The sequence below is a fragment of the Achroia grisella genome, unplaced genomic scaffold (assembly GCF_030625045.1).
Source record: "Achroia grisella isolate CSIRO2021 unplaced genomic scaffold, CSIRO_AGI_Agris_v1 utg841, whole genome shotgun sequence".
Taxonomy (NCBI): Eukaryota; Metazoa; Arthropoda; class Insecta; order Lepidoptera; family Pyralidae; genus Achroia; species Achroia grisella.
This window is the reverse complement of record NW_026713039.1, coordinates 3,422,880-3,442,142: the sequence shown is the minus strand read 5'-3', so window position 1 is coordinate 3,442,142 and position 19,263 is coordinate 3,422,880.

Below are 19,263 nucleotides of genomic sequence, written 5' to 3'. Positions count from 1 at the left end.
AGTACATATCTTAAAAAGTGTTCTTATATAAATTTCAGTGTATATTTGTAATCGGTTCCCCCAAATAAAAGGTTTTATGGAACCGATTATAAACCCCTTTTTTGGACTACTCTAATGCTGTTTACCGCAGCGGGCCTTTACAGCTTCACCAGACGATAGGGGGCGAGTGCAGATGGAACTCCAAACCCGCGGAAGGACTTATGGAGCGGCTGACGGCCAACTCCCCCCTGACGAATACGACTTTAGTCTGAGAACACCTAGGGGTTCGAACTTGGCTTAGGTCGTCGTAATTTAGATCCCCGTTTCAATTCAACTCATCCGTCATACTCGTGAACGAGTGCTGCTTGTAGGGACTGGTCTGCTCTTATCACTACGGCTGATTTAATCTTATTGTGTTTTTATATTTGAGCCTAAATAAATTAGTGCTGGTTGGTAGTTTGTATTCACACGTTTCGACTTGTAAAATGTGAACTTACAAGGATTGTTTAAAAGAGCAACACACAAGTTTCTTGCTTATTCTTCTTGTGATGAGACAGCTTTCCGAATAAGCGGTAGATTTAAAAAAATGTTGACTATTCAAAAGTGCTTAAATTAAGTTTATTTGAATAAATGATTTTCTATTTCTATTCTATTCTAATTGGATCTAATTTTTTAATTTTAATTGCTAGGAACTCCTGCACTAGCAGACTCCCTCAACATTTTATAACCCTATCTAAAACTGTACAACCAAAAAAGCTAACAAAATATTTACTAGTTAATTTAAATATGCTAAATTGCGTGTACTCAGTGAAATTGATACATAATAGAAAATTAAAGAGAAGAAATAAGATATGCCCAGCTATCGCCAATAAAACAAGATGGCCGCCACTCAAGGGAGTCGTTTTCAATGAATATGCAGTACATATTTATTATTCCCAGTGCTTGGAACGATACCGTTCAGGATCCGATAACAATATTGTGATTTGGATGCGGTTGTTTTTTAAATTGTCTCTTGTTATAATAATAGAATATTAATTAATTTGTTTTGTTTTTTACAATTAGGAAATCTAATATATAAAATTCACAATGTTAGTAACCTATACATCCGACTTCCGAGACGGCTTGATTATTTTTTATAAAATTTATATGCAAATTCAGTAGCTATGAGAATCGGCTACTGTCTATTTTTCATACCCATAAGAGATACGGGTTGTGCATTATTTTAATTTTTTTTTATTGTTTTATAATGTGCCATTAAAAATATGTAGATACAACTCCAAATTTTCACTTTTCTATCTCTAAATCCATTTTTTAATAACTGTTTTAATTTATATGGAAAAACAACGTTTGAGGGGTCAGCTAGTAATATATATATTTGATAATCAGCCTTTCCATCCATATACTGCTGTTAAAAAAGACCACCATTTGTCATTGACCATCCTTGTAAACAATCATGGCCAGTTCATCATTCCGATCCTAACCCTATTTCAGTAATGTCTACCTATGTTAAATGATAAATAAATAACTCTGGACGATTAACACAGCGCCATCTAGTCCCACGATAAGCAGAGCTTCACCATCATCATCATCATCAGCTTCTTCCTTATCCAATTTATTTGGGGTCGTCGTAATATGTTTTTCGCTTTCATTCATCCCTGTTCGCAGTCATCTCGATATTTACTTCCTTTCTTACCATATCATCTTTCACACAGTCCATCCATCTCTTTTTCGGCCTTCCTCTGCCCTTATTCACATTCATAACACCTTTCTTAAAATATTAAGCAGAGCTTCACCAATTCCTATTTTTAATAGCGATTTTAATTTATAAGGCAAAACAACGTTTGCGGTGTTAGCTAGTAAATTATGAAAATACAGATACCACATCCAAAACACACCCACATTAATACGTTCGTTAAAAAGGAAAATCCTCAAGTTTTTTAAGAACTCTTTATACATTTTTTTAATGTTCACGAAGACATGCTTCACGCTAAAAAGGTCAAGATACGGATGTTTTCAAGTGCGTATTAAAAAAAATATAGCGAGAGTGTAGAAGGGCGTATATTTTGACGACTCCAGTGGTCTACAGGTTGTGCACACCGATTTAGTTACTGGTTGCGGGTTCGATTCCTCGTTCCGTAGAAACATTTGTATTTATTAGTAAGACTGTTTGTATCGGTCTGGGTGTTTTCTATGTATATTATGTATAGTATTTATAACACAAGCTCTGCTTAGCTTGGAGCTATATGGCGTAAGTTGTCCAGAGTTATTTATTTATCATTTAACATAAGTAGACATTACTGAAATATAAGCAATAGAAGTTTTACAAAATGGCGGGAAAATTCTATTCTAAAACTGTCTAATGAATACGACGTACCTATTTCAGCGGATAAATCGAATTAGACCAAATGGACCAGATTAAAATATATATATATATATATGCCGTTTAACTCGCAACTCATACTGGGGTTAATATATCGGCACTTGATACCTGATGTGCAGTTGTATGGTACAAGTCAATCGCTTTAGAGATTTTAAACGTCATATTCAACTAGCTGTGTGCAACTGTGGGCATTAAAGTTCAATATAAAATATAGCCTATATGTTATTCTGAAGCATAAGCTATACAACTGTAAAGTTTTATCCAAATCCGTTCAGTAGTTTTTGCGTGAAAGGTAAAGATAAAAAGGTATAAAGGTATAAAAGTTTACAATAAGATACCCTTATTGTAAATTTTTATACCTATTCCCATAAAAGACATATTGACTTTTTCTAAACGATACTTGGTCACAGCAAGTTTGTCTTTATATCTAGTATTAATATTACGAATATTGCTGTTTTTTGGAAATAAGGCAAGATTTTTATGAACATATATGTAGGATATTTGAATATATAAATTGAAAAGCAACGGTGAGAATATTTGCCTCTTTGAATTTCTGTCTTAATGAGTCACGACTCTTCATACAGTAGATCGCTCGAGCAGCACGTTTTTGTAATATGAATATATTTTTAATATCTGCCGCTTTTCCCCATAATAATATTCCCAGTGTAAAGATTAACGCAAAAGCATATTGTGAAATCACCTTCCAGCAATAGTATTTAAGAACCGATATTGGAACCTTCAAGGAAAGAGCTTATTCCTTCTTAAAAGGCTGGCAACGCGATTGCAATTCCCCTGGTGTTTGTAAGTGATTACTGCCGCCCAGGGGATGGGCCCGATTGTCCCCTATGCTGTAAAAAATCGACATGGCTGTGGTTTATTTCGACTGTAATCGATATATAGGTATATACTAATATTATAAATGCAGAATGTTTTTTTTTTCGGACTACTCTAATGCTGTTGGCCGCAGCTGGCCTTTACAGCTTCACCGGACGATAGAGGGCGAGTGCAGATGGCACTCCAACAAACCCACGGAAGGACTTAAGGAGCGGCTGAAGGCCAACTCCTGCCTGACGGATACGAGTTTAGTCTGAGGGCACCACTAGGGGTTCGAACCTCGGCTCAGGCCGTCGTAATTTCGATCCCCGTTTGAATTGGACTGGGGATCGATCGGAGGGGTGCAGAAATGTGTCAGTCTGTTTATATCTCTGTTAGATACCATTTCACAGTTGAAAGGAAATTCTACATGAAGATATATTATGAGGGCGGTTATCTCAAACACTAGAAAGAAGTGAAGTAGGTGATAAAATTCTTTTCAATAAATATCATTTATAAGTTGTAATGCAAATAAAGTATTTAGTATAATAAATCAATTTTGTGTAATAGAAATCTAAATATATAATTCAAAGGTGACTGACTGACATAGTGATCTATCAACGCACTGCCCAAACCACTGGACAGAATGAGCTGAACTTTGGCATGCAGGTACATGTTATGACGTAGCCATCCGCTAAGAAAGGATTTTGATTAATTCTACCCCCAAGGGGATCAAATAGATGAAAGTTTGTATGAAACTTTAGGCATCCCCTAAGAAAATATTTTGATAAATTTCACCCCTAAGGGGGTAAATTAACGCGCGCGAAGCCGCGGGCAAAAGCTAGTCGGTTATAGAATTAGTAATCTAATATAAATTAGCAGACATTTAAATTGATTTTTAGTCAGCAGTTGTCGCTGTTTTTTAATCATAAAATAGCCCATCTTTAACGTTATATACTATGGAATATAATAAATATAATAAACTATGGAATAATACATGCATATTTTAAATGAAAAGAATCGCTAGTAGTCTATGAATTGTAGTTTTTTTTATCTGGTTTCCACTTTGAGTGCGGTTTCCACTAATTAATTACCTTTCAGTTGTACGGTACTGGCGCTTACAAAATGGCCGCGATATCAGCAGTCAGATAAAAATACAAAATGACTACGACCGAAAATAAAATTAAATATCAAAGGGATATTGTTCAATTTACTTCTTTATCTTATTAATATATTCTTTTTATTTATTTATTTATTTATTTTGAAAACCAACAGCCAAATACCAATAATAACAAAGAATATGTGCTTAAAAATAAGGCTAATGAAAGGTTTTCTCACAATTACAACACTAAGTATTACAACACTAAAGGTACAGATAAATATTTGTAAAAATAGTAGTTTTTAAAGTATTAACATATGTATTATTGTTCTATTTATTCACAAGTCTAATTTATCTAAATATATATATAACTCAAAGGTGACTGACATAGTGATCTATCAACGCACAGCCCAAACCACTGGACGGATCGGGCTGAAATTTGGCATTCGGGTAGATGTTATGACGTAGGCATCCGCTAAGAAAGGATTTTGGTTAATTCTACCCCCAAGGGGATAAAATAGGTGATGAAAGTTTGTATGAAACTTTGTCAATTTTAATCCGATCGTACCGTAATGTACCAAAATGTGGGTATATTAAATAATGCGTTTACCACAACATCGACAGTTAATTAATTCCTCTGGGTACCCCATTTGGAATAACAGCCATGATGATATATCTTTAGTTACATTGACTTGAATAAAAATCGAGCTGATACCGGGACTTTGTCTGCGTGATATTAAAATACTGTAACAATATTTTAGGACAATTAACACAGCGCCATCTAGTGAGACGCTAAGCAGAGCTTGTGTTATGGGTATTAGATAACTGAATAAAATATATAAATTATTTTGAAAATACATAATATATATAAACAAACACGTAGACCTCTCTCTCTGCCTAGCCTTTTCCCATTTCAATTGGGGTCGGCTATTTCATTTGGGGTCGTCTCTCCATGTCCATCTTTGGCAGTCATATCTGTCCTGAGTTATAAGGGATGAAAATAAAAGATATAGCGTAGTTTAAATTAGGACGTGCATCAAGCCGCTTCCCACGCAATTTTTTTTTTGTATATGATAATGAAATGGTGCACCCGCCTGCGCTAACGGTTTACGCTGGCGGGGCATCAGTGGAAGATGATAAGATGAGAATGAGGTCAGGTCAGTTAGCCCATCGTGATAAATTCATCTGGAATTTATCACGATGGTTTCCAGGGGGAACCGCGTGGAGGTCAACCTGACATGGTACATTGCTAACAATGGGCTCAACAGTCCACATTACTAACAATCCCTTTCCCCCGCTACTAAGCAATTAGATGGGGAGGCTTGCACACAGAGAAGGTCGTCGAATCGAAATAATATACAAACAATTATACTCATACTATACTAATGTTTGTACATGCGAGGAATCGAACTCGTGACAATCGGAAGTAAGGCGGAAGTAAACTGTTACACCACCGAAGTCGACATTGAGTAGTCTATTTATTGAGTACGAAGAATTTTATATCCCTCGCTTCAGAAATGATTCCTCATACATACTAATGCCCAATTTCACCCTTTAGAAATTATATTATGTACTAGCTGTTCCCGCGACTTCGTCCGCGTGAAATTTAACTTTATGATTCTAAAATTTCTTTTTATAATATTTTTTTTTATAATAATATTAGCCTAAGTTACCCCTTATTACACCAGCTACCTGCCAAAAAAGTCCCGTCAAAATCGGTCCAGCCGTTTCAGAGTTTAGCCGGAACAAACAGACCGACAGACAGACAGACAAAAATTGTAAAAAATGTTATTTTGGTGTAAGTACTGTATTTATATTCATATGCATGTAGTAAAAAACGGTTATTTCAATATTACAAACAGACACTCCAATTTTATTTATATGTATAGATATATATATAGATGTAATATGTATATATGTAATAAGGTCAACAAGCTCCAATTTATCCCTATACAATTCAGCCGGATATATTTATATTAGGATGTGCCGCCATTACAAGGAAAGTCTTGTCTTGAATAGAGCTATTCCTATTTTATTTAGTGGAAAATATTATACATTGTCCTTTTAAAACTCCTTCAGTTCCGGAGACAGAACTCCCACCGTTGCAATCAAATTGGAACTCTAAAATTATATTTAATAATGTACTTATTTATTTTTAATATAAAACGGCTTTTTTTTAAGTTTTATATGCATATTCAGTAGGTCTGAGAATTGGCAACTATCAATTTTTCATACCCCTAAGTGATAAGTCAAATTTTTTTGACAAAATTTTTATTTTTTATAATGTGGCATTATATACAATCCTAAATTTTCACAACCCTCATTTTTCAATAGCGTTTTTAATTTATATGGCAAAATAATGTTTTCGGTCAGCCAGTATTAAATACAAATCTAAAACTGATTTAAAAGTGAAAAAACCAGAGACAAACACACCATTCCATTTATGACATTACTAGCTATGGATTGTGAACAAATGTATAATTTTAATAGCAGCTGGGTCCAGCTGAGAGGCTTGTGAAGGGCCCTCAGTGTATACAGTCTTAGTGAATAGCATGCTTTAATAATGAATTTGTTTACCCCCCAGTCGATTGTTTGCGTCCGGCCGGTCAAAGATTAACTCGCCGAATGGTCATCTGTATTTCTCTGTAATAGAAATAGAAATTTATATTTCTGACATAAATAAACTGGGGTTTTCTATAAATATTATGTGCTAACATATACATTGAAATTTACAACCTATTCCTGATGTATAAGCAATATTGTTGAACTATTTCATTAAAATCAGTTCAGTAGTTTATGCGTGAAAGAGTAACAAACATCCACCCATGCTCACAAACTTTTTTTTTCGTGTTTGTAATATTAGTCATATTATTAGATTTATTATTATTAAGTCATTGCATGTTTTTTAAATGTTTAACCAAGTTGATGCTCCAATTTTCCATCACATCTTACATAACACCTGCTAGTCCCAACCTAAGAACTCTTATTATGAGTACTAGACAACTGAGGTAAATACTTACAAACTTCCGCGTTTATAATATTATTAAGATAAATATGAATCCTTATCTTTACTATTCATTACTAATGTTATAAATGCGAAAATAACTTTGTATGTCTCGCTTTCACATCAAAACTACTGAACCTATTTTAATGAAATTTGGAACATAGATAGTCTACTAAGAAAGGACATAGGCTACTTTTTAACGCGAAAAACAGGGTCGTAAGGGGTTAAAAGGGGAGATGAAGTGTTGTATGTAAGTATTGTCATTTTTAAAGCAAGAAGCTTGAAACTTTATTTTTAAGGTTGTTAATTAAATATAAATAAATATGATATTTGACATGTCTGAAAACAAAAACCCTAAAATAAATTTAGATAAAAAAAAAAAAGAAAGTTTATAGAAATGTTACCCTTAAAGGGGTAGAACAAAATGAAAAAGGCGTGTAAGTTTGTATGGAAATTCGTCATTTTTGAAGCTAGAACAACAAAACTTTTTCATTTAGCTTGTTTGGGTTAGATTATTGAATTTTTTTTTATTTGGTCAATGTCACTATTTTACGTGGACAAAGTCGCGGGCACAGTATATACATTAAACTGAATATTTTGTTATCACACAAACATTATTCTGTTCTTATTCCAGAACTTATGTCTGTAAAGATATACTGAATTGAATTACTGAATTGAATTGAACTACTGAATTGAATACAATACATATATTGAAACTTTTTTACCTACTTTCGAAATTAAATTTATTTTCATTGGTTTCTGTTAAAAAACTATGACCGCACTAGTGGCCAGTATTGCTTACGACAAAAAAAGTAATTGCTCATTGTCTATGCGGAATAGCTTGGGGTTGGGAGCGCGTGGGTCATTTTATATGAATACAAGCTTAGTTTTGTTTCCTTACCATTTCATACGTTACATGCAACTATATGTATTTAAGGTTAAGGTTTAAGGACATGTAGTGACAATTGTATTCTTATATATATTCAGATATATATTTATATATAATTGAAGACATTATGTAACCGGAAAACATATATAATATATAATCTCTTTTCTTGAAGGTGTCAATACCGTATCGGTTCGAAAATACAACTGCTGGAAGGTGATTCCAGAATTTCGCTGTGCGTGGCAAAAACTTTCTAGAAAACCGCCATTCATACAGATGATCAAGATGGTATTTCAGTTTCTGTCGGGTGGTACGGTGGTGAAACTCAGCATCTGCTATTTAAAATATATGTAGGTAGTTAAGTGAATCACAAATACAGTTGTTATATGTTGCGCTCTCTCGGAATAAATGTTATATAGTGAACGGACGTATTTTATTGTGCTCCTGAAATAACCGATATCAGTACATATTTTACAGTATTAACCGGAACAATTTATCAGAACAACATATTACGGTGAGTGTTCTGATGAATGAATGCGGTAGAAACTGCACAGAGATGCAATATCTTGCTGCTGAGCCAATGGTATCACATGATAACGTGATATCGAAAACACTAAAAATAAGCTGAGTTTCTAGTCAGTTCTTTTCATCTCGAAATCATTCCGAACTGACGGTAGATTTGACATATCATAAGAGTCTGTAATAGACCTACATGAATAAAGATATTTTGAATTTGAATTTGACTATTGCTGTGCAAGTAAATAGGCGACAGTCACCACTTACCGTCACGTGGACAAGCCGTGTGTTTGCCATTCAAATAAAAAATAATGACGACTGTTACCAGCAGGTGGCAAATCAGCTTGTTTCTCATTTTGATTATAAAAAAATGTTTATGATCGAAATGTTAGAGACACTTATTTAGTGTATGAACAAAGCGAATTATTAAGATAACTTAAAAACTACAGTTTAGATTTGTATGTAATCAAATATGAAGCAAAAATATAATAATAATAATTATCAAAATCTGTTCACGTGGATAAACGTTCTGAGGTAACTCACAAAAAATATAGTTAAACTACTAGAACTTCTTTTTATATCGGTTGAAAAATAAAATAACATTCGTTCATCAATACTCTGTGATATTGCAGTTTAAAAAAATAGACATGAAATATATTTTCCTCTATGCTTTCGCATAATTTTATTAAGACACGTAGCTTTTTATTTGCCATAGACAAGCCAAAACCCGGGAAATGCTTTTAAGCACGCATTTCCACGGCACACAGGCGTTTTTTCTTCAATTCGTTTTGAATGACTTCATACTTTGAGAGCTCTTTACAGGGCCTTTTCCATATTATTTTTACATGGTTTATGATGTGTAAAGAGTGCAGAATGCGGGTTTCCTTTGACTTTGATTGTAAGAAACATTTTGCTCTCTCCCTTGTCTACGTTTTGTTAGTTTCAAAAGTTTTATTTCCCACCTAAATAAAAAAAACAAGTAATAGGTTATCTCATGTTGCGAAATAGTAATAAAAGGTTTTAAGAATAAAGAAATATTTGAAAAATATGTGGCGCTCTTGTATTTCGTTCTTCTTAACAGACTTTAAAAAAAGAAGAAGATATCAAATTTATGTTTTTTATTGTTCGCCACAGCATCATCAGTAGGCGCTGGTTTTCAGGCAGCCCATATTACTCATTAAAAATTATCATCGTATAAAACATATAAACGTGCGAGATTATACATATTATTACATACATAGAAAACACCCAGACCGATACAAACATACTCATGAATACAAATGTTTGTACCGTGCGAGGTATCGAACTTGCGACCATCGGGAATAAAGTGGCGTGCTAAACCTCCAGACTATCGAGACCAACTTTTTTTATAATAATAATATTAATAATATATTTATTTGTCAGGATGTTTCATCATATTTCTAGCGTACAAATATTAATTCTGTAATTCAAGCATTGTAAATCAATCAAATCATTATAATTATTTAACTAACTACCTGCCACGGCTAAGTAGAGGTGTACATGTATACATATAAACCTTCCTCTTGAATCACAGTACTGATTGCTAATCACTATATTAAAATCTGTTGGGTAATTTAAAAGATATATGCGAACAGACAGCAGAAGTGATTTCATTTTATACTATAAAGATTCACAATGAAATTCCTATAAACACAGAAGAAATCGCTTTTCAGCGATAAGGCCGCCCATTGTTGCCTCTTTCCTTTGTCAATGTGTACGTTTATACATTTTTATATATTAATAGTAAATGTTGTTTTGTATTCATGAAGAGAATAATTAAGAATTTTCATTTCTTTTCAAACACAAGACTATACACTACTATGATTTTTTTTCATCCATTTCTTGTTGGGTTTTAATATTGTTGGGAACCATGTTGCTACCGTAGGCCCCATATACCCCCTTGTGTAGATTGGTATAGCTTTACACCACATTAATGCATCCGTGTGGTCTAATTTAACTATAAAAGTGCGCTTACAGCAGCTTCTAGTATGATCAAAGGGGGTTGTATAGATATAAGAAAGTTTAGACAGGACTTTTTATAGATATCTTTTTACAGAGATTAAGAGTGTGGTGAATTAGTGGTTTGATACTTTGAGTTACACATAAAAAGTTGTGAGTTCAAATCTAATTTACATAAATAAATGTGCGTCATTTGTATTTTAGACTGATTCTCTGGAAGAAAACACTGATTCAATTCAAACATTAATGTTAGAGATGGCGGTAGGCTCTTGGATTGGTTGGATTTAAATATCATATCATTCATATCTCATCCGTCATACTCGTGAACGGGTACTGCTTGTGGAGACTAGTTACGGCCACTGATTAGACTATTTACTTTTAACAAAATTGCAATAGCTAGTAGTGACCATATTCTCCCTAACTGAAGTTGAAAAGGAATCTGTCTGTCTATCTGTCTGTTTGTTCTTGCTAATTTTAGAAATGATTGGATGATTTTGACGGAACTTTTACTCGCAGATAGTTAATGTAATAAGGAGTAATTTAGGGTACTTTTATTTTTGAAATTTCATTTATTTTAATTCCAAGCTCAACAAAATTCTTGGTTACAGATAGTAAAGTAAAAAAAAACAAAATTAAAATCTAGGCCAACCAAAAATTGCTATCTATTAGATACTTAACACTACTCTGTGCAGCCTGAGGTCTATGACCTGCGGAGTATCTGCGTGCGCCTGTAATTGATGTTTAGCGGCGCGCCTGTTCGCATAATGCACCTACTATCTGGAACTTGGGCCCTTACAGTGTCCTAGTAAAGAGTTTGTGTCGTGATGATGATGGTTTTTCCTCGTGGAAGAATAAGGTCGATTGTTTTTTTATGGATGATAAAAGTATGCACCCGCCTGCGTTAATGGTTTACGCTGGCGGGGCACCAGTGGAGGATGATAAGATAAGCATGAGATCAGGTCTTTTAGCTCATCGTGGTAAATTCTCCAAGAATTTATCATGATGCTAATGTAGCGGATTTAAAAATTCATTAAGTAATGAAATGGACTTAAACACAAAACTTCAAAAAAATTTTAAGCCAATTTATGAATTTCAAGTTTTTGTAGTGTTACGATTCATAGCGCTGGCAATATTATCTGATTGCTCTAAGATTGAGTGTGTATCAGTTTCTATATTGAATATAGCATGTTTTTTACTTATTATTGTGTAATTAATGTAATTATTTAAAATATTATTTATTCAAAAGATCAACACACAAGTATCATGCTCAGTCTTCTTATCTTGAGTCTGCGTTCGAATGAGTTTATTTATATAAAGATTATTTCTATTTTAGATCAGTTAAGCCATCGCAACTAAGTTGCCAAGAACCACGATTGTGTCCAGAGAGGACTAAAGTTCGATTCCATTACTTATTCTGTAATTTCATTGCCTAATCATACCCTACCATCCTTTATATAGTCATCATCTTTTCTCCAATGAAGAAAGAACACCCGCGCGCTGCTGGGGTACGCAGCTAGTGAATATATAAAAAATACCTTATCCTGAATATTTTCCTTATATACGGATATACTATTATATGAAATGCCAGTCGGAACGGCATATATAAGCCGTATTATGTAAAGTGTTTCACGCACTTGAGCCATTCCACGTGTTAAATGAAAGACTGCAGGAAAATATTGTGAGATATTGCAAAAATATTGTATAATAATGGGCGTTTGCGAGTTTATGTTATGTTACCACAGTATATATGTTTTTCACTGTGTTATATCATGAACTAAAAATAATATACTTGGACAATTCACACAGCGCCATCTAGTCCCAACCTTTTTAAGGCGAGTTTGTGTCATACTAGACGACTGATAGATATTCTTATATATTTTTTATGTAACTACATAATATACACATAAAATACGCAGAGCAATACAAACAATTTACTCATAAATATAAATGTTTGTATCTTGCGAGGAATCGAACCCATGATCTTCGGAAGTAAAGCGGTGGACCACCGAGGCCGTCAATAGTAGGTATACCAATTGACTTTCTGTCACATTTTAAGGAATTTGGCAAAGCGTGACGTGGTTTGACTAAGGGTTGTTGAAATTACCTTCCTGTAAAAAATATGAAATCTATAAGGGGTCTCACTAGGTGTCTTAGAATGTGGTTTGGACATCCTATCCTATTCGGACGTCCAATTCCTTGAATTTCTGGAATTTAATTTATGAATTGGTCCTAATTTCTATAGATACATATGCAAACATTTAGCTCGATATTCAGTTATAGTCTTACAGATGTCTTTCGGATTAATTTTAGTTTTTTATCATTGTGTAATTTACTAAGAAATATAAAATGACATACTAATATTTTTTTAGTCTCAGCCAGATTTGAACTCACAACCTTTAAATATAAAATACAGATCATGTTACTCGCCAATAAAGATTTTATAGCATCGGTTAAAATGGATTCATTCCTCACAAAATCGAAGTTTTTTTTATATTTTAATTCTTTCATCTCTAATATCTAATTAGAGATTATTATTATATAACTCTGAATATCCTTTAAGTCAATGGAATATCATGACAAAACGGATTATTTAGTTTTGCAAGCTAAAAGCTTCCTGGAACGAAACGAAACGAAACCAACGAAAATAAAACATACCACTAAATCCCGAAGCCGACTCAATTTCACCTATTCCTTTTACTTGGAGATATTGCGTCGTATGTTCAGAATTTTTTGGAAGTTGAAAATTTGTAGAAATTAAAATAAAATAATAATCATTCCCGTTTCGAAGCCGGGCTCGTTTTAAACTTGTCAAAAGGATTTTTGACAGTTCACGTTATAAGGGTTTATAAATTTTTGATTGCGAAACTTTTTAAACGTACATAATCTTAAATATGAAATTTAACTTTGAACAAAGCAATTCATGTGTATTTAAATTTATGACGGCAGGAAATTAACGGCATTTGAAATGAGTTGATTAAAAGAATATATAATTTGAAGACAGGTAGGTAAAGTATGTGTGCTTACATGTATTTGTAATATTTATGTCAACACTCAGCACTCTTCCGTTTGTTTACATCCACAAAACATAGATTTAACATCAGTAAAACCTGTTCACAATACCTCCCCGCGTTGAGTGGATGCATTAATGAGAAGCCCATGTAACAACAAATTAAATAAACATAATGATGGGAAAGTTATATTATACTAGCGATCCCTACCAGCTTCGCACGAATACTTTAAAAATTTTTGAAATTTTCGTTTTATTCTATACTATAACACGCATGTGTTATACATTTATTTATTTATTTATTTATTCATGAACAATGTACATTGTATTTGAATGTTGATACGATGGTTAATAAAATTAATAAATTTGTCATTTTACAGAATGTCATTAATAACAAAAAAAAAAAACATCAAAAATCGTCAACTGAGTACAGGCATTTATCTATTAGTAGTGACTTCAATTTTTTTGTAAAGCAACTCAATACTACATAGAAATGTTCCCATTGAATCAATCTATCTATTGCTGACATTGGAATAAAATCCGTTGCGTAATTTAAAAGATATAGGCGAACAGAGAGCGGTGGCGACTTTTTTATACTATGTAAGGATTTCTCCCTTCATACGCTACCAAGATACTTCAGTGAACGAATAAATTAAGTAGCGACACCTCACCACATCATGCATAACGCTATATTTTGTGACCCCGAAGTAACTGTGTAATGTATGTATGTAATGTAATGTACCGATGTAATTTACCTTTAAAAACAATAAAAAATTGTTACGACTGCTAATTTGTCTCGCTTGTGTATGTGTGTAAGATTCCACGTAAAAATAACTGGAAGAATCACTATGAATTATTCACAGAATACATTTTTAAATATTAATCAATATAAGCTAAAGAAAGTCAAGAAAAATACTCCCCAAATGGGAAATAGATCTGTAAAAATATTTCATTCTGCCACCTACTATTTTAATAATAAATTCAGGAATTAAATAATAGATGGCGTAGTATTGACGCGTCATTTATCGTTATTGTTAGATTACTATTATAAATATAGTAAAATATTAATAATAAAATAGTGCTACGTGCTACTTCGTACCTGTTTAGGTATGAATTCGCAGTACACCACTAGTTTACTAGTTTACAATGAAGCTAAAGTCGAGATCGTAAGCTAGTACGTTTCTCCCCCATTTCTAGTCCTTATATACCTAGTGCCTAGATATTTACCTAGGGTTATCTAGGCAAGGGGCCCTCCCTTATGTGTTAGGGTTGCCTCCCTTTGATCTAACTGAATAGAAATATGTCAAGTGTGGTGCGTTGCCATCTTGGATTCGAGGGGGTGCGTTGAAATTGAGTATTATAATGTACGCAGTTAAGGATCTGCAATTAGTGCCTAGACGACTGTAAGGGTAGGTCTGTCTCGTTGATTAATTAGTGAAATATTGCATTTTCAAATAGGACATGTCAAATTTGAACAATGTATTATAACAAAAGGATTGGTTAATACATGACCTTAACTAACTTGCTCAACAACAACAAAGACAAAGTCTATTAATATATAGGTACTAGTGATCGTCTAGTGGTCGATATTCACCATGATTAATTTAAATTATAAGTTTGAAAATTATTAAGGTTCGTACGAAATTTGATACTCTTTCGTCGGCGCTTTTTTTGTAAAAAAAGGGGTACAAAGTTTTTGCTTTACATATTTATATTATATTTCTCTTTAATTTTATGTATAGATACCTATAATTGTTATTAATATCCTAATTTAATTTAAATTAGGATATTAAATATTTTTTTTATTTTACATAGTATTAAAAAGTTTAAGTAATTACCTATTTTTTTTTTGGTTCTGTCTTCCCATTTCAGAGAAAGGCAAAAGAACTCATCCCATACAGCTGTTATCTTCGGTAGGTACTGACCTATGTATAAATCGCTATGACGTATGATAATATAGATGACATTTCGCGTACGGTTTGGCGGGAAACTAATTTCAAAATGGCGGCTTCAATTTTTTATTTTAATGGGAGTTTTCAACGATTGGCAGTTTATATAGAAAGGATGTGCCCACGTCCGCCCGTCATCGTCAGCTGCACAGCGATGCATTTTAAATGTAATGGTTTTTATATTTGCCGCAATACTCGAGGTATTACAATTTTAATTTATGGCCGTCTGCTGTAATACCTTTGCGTTTTCAATTGAATGTTATTGATTAAAATTCTCAGAAGTTGTTTCTTTCAAAGAAAAATGAATAAAGCAGTTAATTTGTTATGATGAACATAGATTTATAAGATTATTTTCAATGGAAATTGTAATTGTAGATCTTTGAAATTTATTATAAGCAACAATTGTAACAGTTCATTACTTGAGGCAAATAAAGTTGATGATTTCATATTATTTGTATTACATAATTTCGTTTATTGATCAATGCACAACCAAAGTAAATTCTTTATATACGCAAGTAATAATATACAGTAATGATATTTATAATTTCAATTTAATTACAATTACATATATCAATAAATAAAATAAAATAAATTAAATAAATACAAAATACACGGTATAACTAATTGTTTAATATTAACTAATATTAATATTAACTCAAAATTAGGTATCTACTGTTTGTAATCTGTAGCTTCGACGCCTAATGTAAAATAAGGTAATAAATCATAATAATAATAACCCAGAACAATTCACACAGCGCCATCTAGTCCCAAACTAAGCTGAGCTTGTTTTATGGGTACCAGACAACTAACAGAAATGCTGAAATACATTTTTTTGTAAATACATACATAACATATATAGAAAACGGTTAGACCAATACAAAGTACATACTTATGAATATAAAGATTTATGTTGTGAGGGAAATAAACCCGCAACTATTGAAATAAGAGGCAGTGTATTAAACCACTGCACCATTGAGGTCGTCGATAATTTACCTAACAATTTAGCTGATATGATCCGAAGAATGTAAGTACATACACAAAGCGTGGTTTGCATGAATTCTTGATACGACGTGATACAGATTATAGTGATATAGGGCACAGATAAAGTAATAGCAACCAGAAATTTCTCATATTATATCATAGAGGAAATGACGAACTAATGTCTCAGAACAATAACTATAATGTCATCATTATTACATAGTATAAAACAAAGTCACTGTCGCTGTTTGTCCGTCCCTATGTATGCTTAAATCTGTAAAACTACGCAAAGGATTTTGAAGCGGTTTTTTAATAGATAGAGCGATTCAAGAGGAAGTTTTATATATATAATACATGTATGTACGAAGCCGGCGAGTAGCTATATAAAAATAATATATAAAATTCTCTGGTCACAGTGATAGTTACCGTACTCTTCCGAAATGGCTTGACCGATATTTACGTAATTTTTTATATATATTCAATAGTTCTGAGAATCGGCTACTATCTATTTTTCATACCCTTCAGTGATAATGGTTGTCCACCCCTAACATTCATTTTTTATTATTTGGACAAAATTTTTATTTGTATTTTTATAATGTAGCATCAATATTACATACAATCCTAAATTTTCGCCCTTCTACCATCAACCCCAATTTTTAATAGCAATTTAAATTTATATGGCAAAACAACGTTTGCAGGGTTAGCTAGTAATAATATATCAAGACAATTCACACAGCGCCATCTAGTCTTAAGAGCCAGGTACTAGCCACCTGATATAATTACGTAGGCACCATATTTAAATACACACAATGTACATAGAAAACATTCAGACCGATACAAATAATCATACTCATGAATACAAATATTTGTACCATGCGAGGAATAGTACCATGACCGTCGGAAGTAAGACGGTGTGCTAAACCGCTAGACCACCGAGGTCGGTAAATATATTCTACAATACCTGCTCGTAAAGTGGATATAATTTCACCGGTTTTTGATATATAAAGCAGTTTATAAAACACGCTTATAAACGCAACTAGTGAAGTTATATTCCATAAGCGCCTATTGTTTTTTTATTATCAAATTTCGAATTGACCTCCGTGCAGCGCCAGCCAGTAGTCAGCGCGCTGATTTAAAAAAGTAAAACGGCGGGAAAGCAACAGCGTGCATTACTGTTTTATGGTTAAGTTTATTTAAAATTGTTATTTTTATAATTACAATGAATTAAAAATATGGACTTCAAGTAATACTTTTATTGAGAACCACAGAGTGGACTAGTAACAAAAAAATAACAATAAATTGGCTAGTGTAATCTAGGCTTCAATGATTAGATAAAGAAATTGTTTAACACACTCGACTTGCCTTCGGCTTCGGTTCGAGTTGTCTCTATTACGCTCTCGTCTTCAGCTCGGGCTGAAATTCCGCCTCGTCTGTTATAACCATCATAACGAACTTATATCGTAATATATCGTCGATTAAATAGAAAAATGACATTTTTAAAATTAGAAGCTAGAATTGTCCCCTTTTATATAAGCCAATTAAATTAACCACGCCGTCTTAATCATTATATAAATACTTTCAAAATGATTTAAATACCAACTTTTCTGCCGACAAAACGACAAAAACCACGTACTATTTTTTTTTTAATAATTCATTATTCATGATTATGGATACAAGTCATTCAGTCGAATACATTTTCTTTTCCTTTCAAAGTTGCAGTGTAACCAACTCATAAATTAAATAACCATTAGTCTGCGATTAAGAATGAACCAACTATTACGTGAAAGAAAGAAAAAATATTTATTCAGAGATTTTTAACAATGTTAATATAAAAAAAGAAAACAAACAAAACATAAAGATTAAATAAATTAAAATGTATACATAATTAAACTTAATTTAACATGTAGATAATAAAAAATTAAAAATAAACATAAAATAATATTTTTTACGTACATATACATACAGGCGCTGAAATTACTCTATAAAAGAAATATGTATAGATTGGAACTCTTTACAAAAACGCACATGTGCCGTGCAAAGCCGGGTGAAACGCCAGTACTATAAAAATAGTAATATTTCTCCTTTACAACTACAAACAAGAACCCTTATAGATCTTTTGAAATGCACCATCTATTGAATTCACTTAATAGTCACGCTGCGTTCACACTTACCGTATCTGTCATACAAACTGACGGCCACTTGAGAACTGTGGGACACTCGTGTGATTTTTTTTATATTTCATTCTTTTAATGAGACCTTTATGATTGAGACTATAGTCTAGACCGGCTCGATTACACTTGGTACGCTGAATATAATCTTATATATAAAATTCTCGTGTCACAGTTTTCGTTCCCATACTCCTCCGAAACGGCTTGACCGATTCTCATGAAATTTTGTGAGCGTATTGAGTAGGTCTGAGAAGGTGCTGTGTGAATTATGTCCTGACATTTTAATAATATTAGTTATAAAAAAATTGCAAATTGAGAACTTGTACATATAATAATTGTTAGCTCAGACGAGTGCACCATTCCGATTGATCCCCCGTACAATTCAAACGGTGATCGAAATTACAACGGCCTGAGTCGAGGTTCGAACTCCTAGAGTTTCCCTCAGTCTAAAGTCGTATCCGTCAGGCAAGGGTTGGTCTTCAGTCACTCCATAAGCCCTTCCGC